Source organism: Nerophis lumbriciformis, linkage group LG15 (genome assembly GCF_033978685.3).
Source record: "Nerophis lumbriciformis linkage group LG15, RoL_Nlum_v2.1, whole genome shotgun sequence".
Classification (NCBI taxonomy): domain Eukaryota; kingdom Metazoa; phylum Chordata; class Actinopteri; order Syngnathiformes; family Syngnathidae; genus Nerophis; species Nerophis lumbriciformis.
Window position 1 is genome coordinate 16,991,617 of NC_084562.2, and position 13,384 is coordinate 17,005,000.

Sequence of the window (13,384 nt, forward strand, 5' to 3'; positions counted from 1 at the left end):
AGTTTTTGGACAAGGTTTAGTGCACAGGTGTCAAACTCAAGGCCCCGGGGGCCAAATCTGACCCGCCACATTATTCTATGTGGCCCGTGAAAGCCTGGAAATAATATACGTTAATCCATTTATCCATCCATCCATTTTCTACCGCTTGTCCCTTTCGGGGTCGCAGGGGGATAAAATGCTTTTTCTTTTCTTACTATTCATCCATCCATTTTCTACCGCTTGTCCTTTTTGGGGTAGTGGGGGGATTTGAAAAGATATGCAATTGCATGCAGTACATGATTTATTTTATTTTTTATTTATTTATTTTATTTTTATGTCAAAAGGCAAATAAATATATATCTTTTCTTACTATCCGTCCATCCATTTTCTACCGCTTGTCCCTTTTGGGGTCGCGGGGGGACTTGAAAAAAAATGCAATCGCATGCAGTACATGATTTTTTTTTTTTTTTTTTTTTTTAATGTCAAAATGGAAATTAATATATATATTTTCTTACTATCCATCCATCTATATTTTTACCGCTTGTCCGTTTCGGGCTCGCGGGGGGATAAAATGCTTAATCTTTTCTTACTATCCATCCATTTTCTACCGCTTGTCCCTTTTGGGGTAGCGGGGGGATTTGAAAAGATATGCAATTGCATGCAGTAAATTATTTTTTTTATTTTTTAAATTTTTTTTTAATGTCAAAAGGGAAATTAATATATATATTTTCTTACTATTTATCCATCCATTTTCTACCGCTTGTCCCTTTTGGGGAAGCGGGGGGATTTGAAAACATATGCAATTGCATGCAGTAAATGATTTTTAATTTTTAATTTAATTTTTTTTTTTTTTAATGTCAAAAGGGAAATTAATATATACATTTTCTTACTATCCATCCATCCATTTTCTACCGCTTGTCCCTTTCAGGGTCGCGGGGGGATACAATGCTTAATCTTTTCTTACTATCCATCCATTTTCTACCGCTTGTCCCTTTTGGGATAGCGGGGGGATTTGAAAAGATATGCAATTGCATGCAGTACATGATTTTTTTTTTTTTTTTTTTTTTAATATCAAAAGGGAAATAAATATAAATATTTTCTTACTAAATATATTTTGAGGGTGCCTATTTCGGTCCCCATCTTCCGCCATTTTAGTCCCGCCCTTGACTTAGACTTAGACAAACTTTATTGATCCACAAGGGAAATTGTTCCACACAGTAGCCCAGTTACAAAGGACGGAAAGGGTAAGGATGGAAAGGATAATGCAGGTATAAAGTAGACTGAAAATGTACCATGGTAGCAATATAAAATATATAATATCAACATATTATATACAGTATACAGTATATATATATATATATATATATATATATATATATATATATATATATATATAAATGCGTTACTCGTTGAAAAACAACCTTAAAAAATGGTTCATAATTGTGAAAGCCCAGAAATGGATTTAAAATAATACCCTTATAACCCAAAAAATGGATTGCTATTCATAAAAAATAACTCCAAAATTTAACCCAACACTAGCAACTCATAAATTGGGTTATCAAAATGAACCCAGCATTTTTTCGTGTGTACCTTGAAGGTAGAAAAAAGCGCTATACAAGTATAACCCATTCACCTACGCCAAATACCGTGACAACCTGAGACTTTATGGACCTTGCTTTTGTCAGACCCTGGAACCAATTAGCTGCGCTAAACGAGGGACAACTGTGAAAGAATGAATCCATCCACTCTTGGACACCTGCCTCGTTTAATACAGAGTGAAGTGTTTTAGTGTTTCCACTTTGGTCACTTGTTAAAGCTAGAAGTCACTTGTTAAGTACAAACACTCCACACCTGTGCACGCCACACACTCTTGGGAAAATTGTCCAAACAACGGCCGCCGTCTCCTGCACACTGAAACGTTAACAAAATCAACACGTGTGTTTAGCGTTGAGGCGCTAACATCAAACATCGCAAAGTATTCGAAGATTGGATCTTCGAAGGCTGACTTACACTATATTGCCAAAAGTATTTGGCCACCTGCCTTGACTCACATATGACCTTGAAGTGCCATCCCATTCCTAACCCAATATGATGTGGGTCCACCTTTTGCAGCTATTACAGCTTCAACTCTTCTAGGAAAGGCTGTCCACAAGGTTGCGGGGTGTGTTTATAAGAATTTTCGACCATTCTTCCAAAAGCGCATTGGTGAGGTGACACCCAGAAGGCCTGGCTCTCAGTCTCCGTTCTAATTCATCCCAAAGGTGTTCTATCGGGTTCAGGTCAGGACTCTGCGCAGGCCAGTCAAGTCAATCCACACCAGACTCTGTCATCCATGTCTTTATGGACCTTGATTTGTGCGCTGGTGCACAGTCATGTTGGAAGAGGAAGGGGCCCTGCTCCAAACTGTTCCCACAAGGTTGGGAGCATGGAATTGTCCAAAATGTTTTGGTATCCTGGAGCATTCAAAGGTCCTTTCACTGCATCCGCTGACCCCCTGGCAGTTTACCTGGCCTATCACTTGGTGGCTGAGTTGCTGTTGTTCCCAAATTCTTCCATTTTTTTAAATAATAAAGCCGACAGTTGACTTTGGAATATTTTAGGAGCGAGGAAATTTCACGACTGGATTTGACACTTCCACACTGGAAATCACTGAGCTGCATTCTTTCAATCAATCAATCAATCAATCAATCAATCAATCAATCAATCAATCAATCAATCAATCAAAGTTTATTTATAGAGCCCTTAATCACAAGTGTCTCAAAGGGCTGCACAAGCCACAACGACATCCTCGGCTCAGATCTCACATCAGGGCAAGAAAAAACTAAACCCAATGGGATGACAATGATACATCTTGGAGGGGATCACAGATGTGGGACCCCGGGGGAGTCCAGTCCATAGTGGATCTAACATAATAGTGAGAGTCCAGTTCATAGTGGATCTAACATAATAGTGTGAGAGTCCAGTCCATAGTGGATCTAACATAATAGTGAGAGTCCAGTTCATAGTGGATCTAACATAATAGTGTGAGAGTCCAGTCCATAGTGGATCTAACATAATAGTGAGAGTCCAGTCCATAGTGGATCTAACATAATAGTGAGAGTCCAGTTCATAGTGGATCTAACATAATAGTGTGAGAGTCCAGTCCATAGTGGATCTAACATAATAGTGAGAGTCCAGTCCATAGTGGATCTAACATAATAGTGTGAGAGTCCAGTCCGTAGTGGATCTAACATAATAGTGTGAGAGTCCAGTCCATAGTGGATCTAACATAATAGTGAGAGTCCAGTCCATAGTGGATCTAACATAATAGTGTGAGAGTCCAGGCCATAGTGGATCTAACATAATAGTGAGAGTCCAGTCCATAGTGGATCTAACATAATAGTGTGAGAGTCCAGTCCATAGTGGATCTAACATTATAGTGAGAGTCCAGTCCATAGTGGATCTAACATTATAGTGAGAGTCCAGTCCATAGTGGATCTAACATAATAGTGAGAGAGTCCAGTCCATAGTGGATCTAACATAATAGTGTGAGAGTCCAGTCCATAGTGGATCTAACATAATAGTGAGAGTCCAGTCCATAGTGGATCTAACATAATAGTGAGAGTCCAGTCCATAGTGGATCTAACATAATAGTGAGAGTACAGTCCATAGTGGATCTAACATAATAGTGTGAGAGTCCAGTCCATAGTGGATCTAACATAATAGTGAGAGTCCAGTCCATAGTGGATCTAACATAATAGTGTGAGAGTCCAGTCCATAGTGGATCTAACATAATAGTGAGAGTCCAGTCCATAGTGGATCTAACATAATAGTGAGAGTCCAGTCCATAGTGGATCTAACATAATAGTGAGAGTCCAGTCCATAGTGGATCTAACATAATAGTGAGAGTCCAGTCCATAGTGGATCTAACATAATAGTGTGAGAGTCCAGTCCATAGTGGATCCAACATAATAGTGAGAGTCCAGTCCATAGTGGATCTAACATAATAGTGAGAGTCCAGTCCATAGTGGATCTAACATAATAGAGAGAGTCCAGTCCATAGTGGATCTAACATAATAGTGAGAGTCCAGTCCATAGTGGATCTAACATAATAGTGAGAGTCCAGTCCATAGTGGATCTAACATAATAGTGTGAGAGTCCAGTCCATAGTTGATCTAACATAATAGTGTGAGAGTCCAGGCCATAGTGGATCTAACATAATAGTGAGAGTCCAGTCCATAGTGGATCTAACATAATAGTGAGAGTCCAGTCCATAGTGGATCTAACATTATAGTGAGAGTCCAGTCCATAGTGGATCTAACATAATAGTGAGAGAGTCCAGTCCATAGTGGATCTAACATAATAGTGTGAGAGTCCAGTCCATAGTGGATCTAACATAATAGTGAGAGTCCAGTCCATAGTGGATCTTACATAATAGTGAGAATCCAGTCCATAGTTGATCTAACATAATAGTGAGAGTCCAGTCCATAGTGGATCTAACATAATAGTGTGAGAGTCCAGTCCATAGTTGATCTAACATAATAGTGTGAGAGTCCAGTCCATAGTGGATCTAACATAATAGTGTGAGAGTCCAGTCTATAGTGGATCTAACATAATAGTGAGAGTCCAGTCCATAGTGGAGCTAACATAATAGTGTGAGAGTCCAGTCCATAGTGGATCTAACATAATAGTGAGAGTCCAGTCCATAGTGGATCTAACATAATAGTGAGAGTCCAGTTCACAAATGTTTGTAGAAACAGTCTCCATGCCTAGGTTGTATACACCTGTGGCCGGGCCAAGTGATTAGGACACCTGATTCTGATCATTTGAAAGGGTGGCCAAACACTTTTGGCAATAGAGTGTATTTTGAAAAGTGAATAGTTCGAAATCAGTGGCATTCAACTTAAGAGGTTCTACCGTATTCCCATGAGAGCAGGCAGCCTATGCACCTCTCTACTTTTCCACCACTAAGCTGCCTAAGCCGCTTCTTCTTCTCCGGGCCCCAGTACGGGGCTTCTGTTTTCACTTGTACACACACACGTCTTTCTGAAGTGGCTGCAGACCGCAGAGTGCTCAGGCCCTCATGTCACTGCTCGCTCTGGGTTTTTGGCGCATGAAAGCCGCGTGGCTTTGCGGGCGCATGGGAGAGCAAAACGACTTGGCCGCGCCGTCTGCTGTATGGCAAACATCTATCAGAAAGTGGAGAGACCAGCTTGAAAATAACTGCCGGAGGATGGAAAAAATGTTGACTCTCCAAAATAGATATATTTGAGCTCAATACGCACTTGACTTACTGGATGCCGTGTCTCCCGATTTAGTCCTAACCTTGAGACACGCTACCGTGCAGGGGTTGTGTGAGGAGTCCTTGTCTGCTCGCTGTGTCGAGTCATTCAGGTTACAGCAAAATAGGATTAAATTAGGGCATTTTGCAATACCCTTACAACTGTTTTACAATGTTTTGTTTGTGTAAAACAGTTTTTTGTTTTTTTACTTTTTTTAATCAAACTTGAATTTGTACTAAAACAATTAAAAAACTTTTTTTTTTCAATAAATGTTTGTATGTTTTTAGCGCAAAAAAAATAAACAAAAACATTACATTTGCATATATTCATTGTATTAGTAATTTTTGGATGAGTTTGTTTGACTAATCCAGGGGTGTCCAAACTAAGCAATTTGGCCGGGAGCGGTATGCTCATATCATATACAAATAGCCAGGGGTCTGATAGCTGCCATTTTGTTGCCAACGGAAATCCATCAACTATTATTTGTACTTGCAACTAAATCAGCTCAGCATTTATCCAAACAACCTTCCTTAGTCATAGTGCAAAAAAAAAACCAACAACAACTCAACCAGCATTAAAAGTCAACAAACAGTCAAACAAAACACAATCTGCTCATTGAACTTTGTGGATATTATTTAAAAAAATGTCCAATTAACATTAAAATAAATAAAAATTACACCCATTTAAATCCATTACAAGGGATGATGGGAAAAATGCAAAACACTCTCCATGTTTGGCGCAGTTTGGCTGCTTGATATTTCTGATTCATTACAAAACTTTAGTAAACAAGGTAGGAGTTGAACCCTCACATACTCTTAATAACCAATTATAATAAATATAATTATATATCCGTTATATTATAATAATATGTATTCAAATATACATATACATATATATATATATGTTTATATATATAATTATATAAAAATCCCCTGAAGAGCAGGGGCTTGTATGGATAAAATAGCCTCTGTGTTTTTCCTGACCTAACGTATGTTTTTTATATATATATATATATATATATATATATATGTATATATATATATATATATATATATATATATATATATATATATATATATATATATATATATATATATATATATATATATATATATATATATATATATATATGTGGTAACACTTTAGTATGGGGAACATATTAATCATTAATTAGTAGCTTATTGACATGCAAATTAGTAACATATTTGCTCTTAATTAGTCATTAAGTAAGTACATAAGTAAGTAAGTCAGTAAGCTGGTAACACTTTAGTATGGGGAACATATTCACCATTACTAACCCTAACCCTAACCTTAACCCTAACTCTAACCAAATAACTCGAAATTAAGTCTTTGTTACTTAAAATATGTTCCCCTAGTCTCCAAATAACTCTAAATTAAGTCTTTGTTACTATTCTATGTTACCATATATATATATATATATATATATATATATATATATATATATATATATATATATATATATATATATATACACAGTATATATGCATGAAGTCGGCATTCGTTCCTCTGCCAAATTTTTTAAGCCCAATACGGCCCACAAGTCAAAAAGTTTGGACACCCCTGCATTAGACTTGTAAGAAGTCCTTTAAAAAAGAAGTGAACCTACGTGCATGAGGACCATGACAATACAACAATCAATAGGTCAGTATTGGAGCTGAGAGGATTATCAGCATTGCCTACACTTGATAATAAAAAAAGGAAGGTCATTTTAATTTTTGGAAGTGTGTCTAGTTTCAAGGGTGCAGTTTTGTTATCGCTCAGTCATTCTTACACACACACACATATGCAAATATACACACACACACACACATACACACACACACACACACTGACCCCGTGGCCCCCCAAACCCCCGTCAGACCCGCTGCGTGGAGGTTAGCAGTGTGTAATTAAAGCGGCCCTCTTATCAGCATATCTCTAGACTCTGGTAATAACCTGCCCTGCTTCCATCTCCTCTTCCTCTGTGGCCTCACAGCAGATCCAGATAAGGACCGAGGCCGAGGAACACACAGAGGGAGGCAAACCCAGAACAGAAATAGGGATCTGGGGTGTTTTTGACGTGCAAACTCAATTGTGCGCTCACTCTACAACTTCAAAATGTGCCAATCACGCAGAGCAGCTTTCTCAATTATTTGCACCGCATGACAGCTTAACACCTGCCCTGTTTTTTTTTATCACAGTCACGCAGATCCTGCTCAATATTTACCATCAATGCGGCACGGCAACTGTGTCTGCAAGACCGGAACCAAGGACTTCTTCGAAATGACAAAACACGACCAAGGTCCGGCTGGCTAGGATGTATGTTGGTCAATAGTCTCCATCTACAAACCCCGTTTCCATATGAGTTGGGAAATTGTGTTATATGTAAATATAAACGGAATACAATGATTTGCAAATTCTTTTCAACCCATATTCAATTGAATGCACTACAAAGACAACATATTTGATGTTCAAACTCATAAACTTTATTTTTTTTTTGCAAATAAAAATTACCTTAGAATTTCATGGCTGCAACACGTGCCAAAGTAGTTGGGAAAGGGCATGTTCACCACTGTGTTACATGGCCTTTCCTTTTAACAACACTTAGTAAACGTTTGGGAACTGAGGAGACACATTTTTTAAGCTTCTCAGGTGGAATTCTTTCCCATTCTTGCTTGATGTACAGCTTAAGTTGTTCAACAGTCCGGGGGTCTCCGATGTGGTATTTTAGGCTTCATAATGCGCCACACATTTTCATTGGGAGACAGGTCTGGACTACAGGCAGGCCAGTCTAGTACCTGTAATAGCCACGTTGATGTAACACGTGGCTTGGCATTGTCTTGCTGAAATAAGCAGGGGCGTCCATGTTAACATTGCTTGGATGGCAACATATGTTGCTCCAAAAGCTGTATGTACCTTTCAGCATTAATGGTGCCTTCACAGATGTGTTAGTTACCCATGTCTTGGGCACTAATACACCCCCATACCATCACAGATGCTGGCTTTTCACTTTTGCACCTATAACAATCCGGATGATTCTTTTCCTCTTTGTTCCGGAGGACACAACGTCCACAGTTTCCAAAAACAATTTGAAATGTGGACTCGTCAGACCACAGAACACTTTTCCACTTTGTATCAGTCCATCTTAGATGAGCTCAGGCCCAGCGAAGCCGACGGCGTTTCTGGGTGTTGTTGATAAACGGTTTTCGCCTTGCATAGGAGAGTTTTAACTTGCACTTACAGATGTAGCGACCAACTGTAGTTACTAACAGTTGGTTTCTGAAGTGTTCCTGAGCCCATGTGGTGATATCCTTTACACACTGATGTCGCTTGTTGATGCAGTACAGCCTGAGGGATCGAAGGTCACGGGCTTAGCTGCTTACAAGCAGTGATTTCTCCAGATTCTTTGAACCCTTTGATGATATTACGGACCGTAGATGGTGAAATCCCTAAATTCCTTGCAATAGCTGGTTGAGAAAGGTTTTTCTTAAACTGTTCAACAATTTGCTCACGCATTTGTTGACAAGGTGGTGACCCTCGCCCCATCCTTGTTTGTGAATGACTGAGCATTTCATGGAATCTACTTTTATACCCAATCATGGCACCCACCTGTTCCCAATTTGCCTGTTCACCTGTGGGATGTTCCAAATAAGTGTTTGATGAGCATTCCTCAACTTTATCAGCATTTATTGCCACCTTTCCCAACTTCTTTGTCATGTGTTGCTGGCATCAAATTCTAAAGTTAATGATTATTTGCAAAAAAAAAAAAGTTTATCAGTTTGAACATCAAATATGTTGTCTTTGTAGCATATTCAACTGAATATGGGTTGAAAAATGATTTGCAAATCATTGTATTTCGTTTATATTTACATCTAACACAATTTCCCAACTCATATGGACACGGGGTTTGTACATCAGTCGAGAAAAATGATCAATCTACACAAATAACATACTGTAATTTGATTTTGATATAATGTTTTTATCTGATGGATCAAAAATTAACACCAATGAGTTGACTGATGAACATTATCACATACTTTGTTCAGAAAATATAAATAACGACAAACAAAGTATATATACTACTAACCGCAACAGATAATTGTAAAAAAAACAACAACAACATTATGATTTGTACAATTTCAGAATGTGCTTGTTCTATTTTTAAACAAAGAAAACAATCTGAAGTTGTCTTTATTTTTAAGTTATCGTGCCGTGATTTTACCAGTCCGGCCCACTTGGGAGTAGATTTTTCTCCATGTGGCCCCCCATCTAAAATGAGTTTGACACCCCTGCTCTAAACATCTTCTCTTAGCAAATTCAAAAAGAACTTGGTAGCATTCACTACTTTGTTGGCTAGGAGACTCATTGTGCTAAAGTGGAAGGCTGCCGCTGGTTTAGAGATATTATTTATTTCCGTAAATTGGAGAAAAACAGGCTGCTTATTCTGTGACGTTTCAGGAAGAGTGGGATTGTTTCCTTAAATATGTAAAAGAGACTGATCTTAAACTCATCCTGATTGAGAAGTAATTGAAATGTAGATAATTGATGAGCCTTTTGTCTGGTTTTGTGTATTGCTGCACCGTGTTGGGGACATTCAGGATCTCGATTGTCTGTGGCTTTATTTCGATATTTGAATGATGCATGTTTTTTTCCTAGTTTATTATCTTATATATCTAATTGTGTGAGGTACTTGTCTCGGAGAGAAACCAATAACATTTGACATGTGTTCAGTTGTATTTCTGGACCGCGTATGTCAAAAATACAATAATAAAAAAAAAAAAATCTAAATAATTCACAACACACCTCAAAAGTGTCAGGTGAGCACTTTCTCGTGTTTCAAATTCAACAGCAAAAGTGGAATTGGGACAAATTAGAAAAACAACAACAACTTCCAAGTACCAAAGCTGCAGGTAGTGGTTTCAGTAAAAAAAACAGCAAAAAGTAACAACATATCAACTATTTATTGCTAAAAGACACAATCGTCGTCCTCCCTGATAGAACAGACCTACTTCCTGTTCCCGTCTACGGCACTAAGCCTTCTGGGTAATGTAGTATACAAACATTCACTTCCTTGTTTACATGTATTCATATATTTATTTCACTTTTATTTACTCAGGGTAAGACGGTTAAGAACACATTTTCATTTGCAATTCTGAGCTAGCAAAGAGGCAGCATTTGCATGTTAGAGATGTTGAAGTGTGATGATAATCTGCCATCGTCTCTCATTCACCAACATAAAATGAACTTTATAGATCGCTCTCAACAGTTCACAAATGCTCTCTAAATGTGTTGGAACATAAATGAATGTTTAAAAAGGACAAACACTTTTAGGGTGTAAAACATACACGGAGAATGTCTGCAACTTGTGAACGACAGAGCAGACAGCGGACAATATGAAAGCCTTTGGTGGTGTTTCTTTCTATAACTATAATTCATTCAATAGATAGATAGATATAACATAATAACAATAATATAATATAAATAGAATATCGCTATTGTCATTGTCATCCTGGTTAACAGCAAAATTAAGTGCCATCCATCAGTGTAAGATATAAATTCTGCACTATAAGCTGCTACTTTTTTCCTACGCATTGAAGTCCGCGGCTAATTTATGGATGTTTATTCGCTGACGGCTATAAAGCAAAAAGTTTTCATTAAACACATGCAAAGACAATTAAATGGTGCATTACTACTTGTGCTATGGCGCCATCTTTTCCACCAATAAAGACGTGTTTGGAAAAGCAATCGAGTGTCTCCTCAAACCGCCGCATTGGTGACATCTGCAACTGCTACAACACATTCATGTATCGTCATTCAAATATTCCAATTATAATATAAACAAAACAATGATCAAAATGACACCGTATCCAAATTAAAACGTAACTACACACATAACCAATGTAAACATTGTATAATTAAGCATCAAATAAAATAAAACAAACAACAAATGTAGAAACACACATTTTTACAATGGAGTTCAGGGTGCGCATTGCACCATCAATCAATTACGAGCGCTGCACAGAACTCTAACTATAAAGATGATGGTCATGTTGTATCGTGTTTCGTTAGTTTATCCGTCGAGTGGATAATTTACAATGAAAGCGTCGATACTGCATCAGTCTGCCGACATCTGCTGCCAGCCACAACTGGAGCAGCTGATTGCTTGCACCTGTGCTGATTGGCGCGGAGGCAGCCAATCCAGAGGGCGCTTAAAGTCAGCTGAAACATCACCTTTAAACAGTGTCATGCATGACGTGGGTTACACTTAAATTGCTATTGCGGCATCCAGTGGACACATTCAGAACTGCAGTTTATTTCATTAAAAAATTGCAGCTAATTTTTATGCTTAGCAAACTCATCTTGTAGGCCGTGTACAGGATTAAAACTGTTCCATACGTTTGACAACCCTGATCTAAAGAAACTGGAAGTGGCAAAGCAAGATTGATTGCATGAACAAATGCTGGTAGGAAGTGATCACTGACCAGTGGAAGCGACACGCCAACAGCCAATCAGGTAACAGTATCAACTATCATGTTTGGTTGCACCATCTTGTTGTCTCGCGGTTGATTCTTTGCATGGAGTGAGAAGAGAAACTAAAAATGAGTGATGCAGAGAGCGAACAAATAGTGGATACAACAGGAAAAGTCACCTCGAAAGTTTCAAAAAACATTTTTTTTAAACGGAGCGTAGTCAGACCTAAAGCCACACCACCTTAGCCGCGTTCACCCTTTAGAGCACAACCGTAACTTCCTAAAAAATAGTTTTTGTCAGGTTTCTCTATGTTTACATTTTCACACTATTTTGGTACCCGTTATTAAGCAATTCTTACATATTTGCTCCTTCATTTTAAGAGCTTATTGCTAAGTGTTCAATGTGATTTTACAATTTTGGTTACATTACTTGAGTGTTTTCCATGCTTCTGTTGACATTTCCTTTCCTTTCTGCCTTGACAGCTGAGGGCATTATAATCAGAGGAAGGTTACATTTTAAATACAAATTTTTACATGTAATACCGTATATTCCGGACTATAAGGTGCACTTAAAATCATTTTTTTCCCCTCAAAACTCGACAGTGCACCTTATAACCCGGTGCACCTAATGTAAGGAATAATTCTGGTTTTGCTTACCGACCTCGAAGCTATTTTATTTGGTACATGGTGAAATGATAAGTGTGACCAATAAATGGCAGTCATACATAAGAGATACGTGTAGACTACACTATGATGGCAATATGACTCAAGTAAACAACAGCAACATTTTATATGTTCCATTGAAAATATAGAACGTTACACACAGCGCTCAAAAATCTATCAAAATGTTTTAGTACGACTTTGGTAAGCTATGAAGCTGCACCGCTTGATGGTTTGTACTGTGCTTCAACATACATTTTTTTTAATGGTGTGTGTATAAGGAAAGACATATTATCTGGCGTTTTGTTTCGCAATATTATGCAAAAGCAACTTTTCTTACCTTCTGGTACCTGCTGATCTGTATTTGGGATCTGCATAAGTCCTGAAAATTTGCGTGCATCCGACACCGTAGTCGATAAGCTTCTTCTTTTTCTCTATCTTCTTGTTATGTGACATTCATCCTCCACTGTTGCCATTTCTAATATAAAGTAGTGTAAAGTTCTTACTTATATCTGTCAGTAAACTCGCCATGAAAGCGCTAAAACATACCGGTGTAGTGAGTTTACATTATTCACCCAAGGTACTGGAGTTATTACAGACTTCCGGACGGACGGTTTTTCACGGCACATGTCCGGCGGATGAGGAGATGCTGCTCCGTTATTGATTGAAGTAAAGTCTGAATGTCATTAAAACAGTTAGCTCCATCTTTTGACACTTCTTCCACTCCCGTCCTTGCACGCTACACCGCTACAACAAAGATGACGGGGAGAAGACGCTGCCGAAGGTGAGCCACGTAAATAAGACCGCCCACAAAACGGCGCATCCTGAAGCGACTGTCAGAAAGCGGCTTGAAGATGATCTGTAAAACATCATCTATGCAACATTTTGACCTAAGAACGCCATTACCAGTGTTTTTCAACCTTTTTTGAGCCAATGCACATTTTTTTCATTGAAAAAATGCAGAGGCACACCACTAGCAGAAAACATTAAAAAATTAAACTCAGCAGCCGATAT

At 38.2% G+C, this 13,384-nt stretch overlaps 1 protein-coding gene across 1 annotated transcript in view; it reads right to left on the minus strand.

The window, feature by feature from the left end:
• Positions 1-13,384, minus strand: part of nav2a (neuron navigator 2a) — a 260,418-nt gene that overhangs the window by 207,637 nt on the left and 39,397 nt on the right. The window lies entirely within an intron of this gene.